Source organism: Ptychodera flava, chromosome 10 (genome assembly GCF_041260155.1).
Source record: "Ptychodera flava strain L36383 chromosome 10, AS_Pfla_20210202, whole genome shotgun sequence".
Taxonomy (NCBI): domain Eukaryota; kingdom Metazoa; phylum Hemichordata; class Enteropneusta; family Ptychoderidae; genus Ptychodera; species Ptychodera flava.
This window is the reverse complement of record NC_091937.1, coordinates 23,107,828-23,109,455: the sequence shown is the minus strand read 5'-3', so window position 1 is coordinate 23,109,455 and position 1,628 is coordinate 23,107,828.

Below are 1,628 nucleotides of genomic sequence, written 5' to 3'. Positions count from 1 at the left end.
TGGTCTTCTGCCTCGAGGGTATATAGTCCCTTGTTTTGGCTAAAATGTTTTCATTGTATGCCTTTTTTGCATAGTTTTCATTCCAATTTTTTTTGGTTTGATATGCAAATGACAATTATATGCTTTATTTCCATCACAGACGAAAATCCGTAAAAAATAGAACGATTTTAATCGTCGAACGGCGCATGAATACATTTCAATCACTGTAATGCGATTTATCAATTTTTCTTGCATGATTTTGTAAATCACCAGATTCCATATATCATGTAATTTGGTTGTTTCTTAATCCCAAAGTTGTCAAGATGTGAATGGTTCCGATTGACTTTCGGTCAAATGATGACTATGCGGCCCGCTATATCACCAAGAAGTTATGAATGAATAGTACGCCACGTTCGATATGCCAGGCACATACAGCTATTATTCTTCACGAAAGGATAAACTTGACAGCAAGATACAAGTACACAAACTGAATTGTCAAAATTTTCAGTACTTTTCGGATCAAAACCTTGGTTAACCTAACTTCCAACAGATAGAAAGAGCTTAAGATCAACTCCACTGCTGAAACTCTATTTTTAAAGCGTCAGGCCGTAGCATTTAACTTCTAATGGGTAAAATGAAACCTGTTTGAAACATAACTTGCAAATATGTCAATAGGTCGATAGTGCATGTAACGACACACACACACACACACACACAACACACACACACACATAAGAAATGTACAATTAATGCTTGAACCCGTATCTCTTGACTTTCCATCTGAAGTGAACTTGAGGTTTAAAATCAAAAGTTAACATGGAGATGCAAAAGGTGGACAAAATACATATTCGATTGGAATGGCGATTGCTTCATTGTTTTCTCTCAGGCATATTTTATTGCCAGGCGACAAGTCTATATGTGAGTATTCAATCGTGCATTGCAGTTATAGATAACAGCTAAAAATACAGAAGTCGTATGCCTCCCAATGTAGAGGTGGCTAAACCTTGTAATAACAAATGCTATCCATAAACATCGTCACATAAAGAGGCATGAACACAACTATTGTATCGGGGTATTCACGGACTTGTCAATCGGAAAGGAGACATTTTTGACAAACGTAAATGCGTTTTTGGTCTGCTGTCGGTGCGAGTCGACAAATGCGTCATGTACGCGTATTTGATAGGTTTGGAGTCGAACGAAGAAGAGAGATTGGATGTAAGACAGTAAAAAATGACCAAATGACTCTGTGTTCATTCCTTGACTCACTGTATCATGAAATCGTTATCAGTTCTGAGGGAGAGAATTGGCCGTTAACGCTGAGTTATGCTTTTAATGGCTATATAATGTTGCAAACGGCTTGACTAAAACAAATAGCAACATTCAGTGTTTTGGGGATCATTTAAAAGAAACCGTTGCTGCTAATCCGATCCTGCGTCTCATTTCGCAATTCTTGGTACTCCCTGCCTCGTGAATGTGAGGCGGCGTCGATGTAGTCGCTCCACTGGTCGTTAAATGCACTAGAAGGCATTGAAATCAACGTAGCAATCAAGGAAGGATAAACTCTACATTACTTAGTCATGACTCCAACAAAACGTATTCATTGTTTTTCCGCTTCTTCCATATAACTGATCGCTCGGATGGAATGCGAC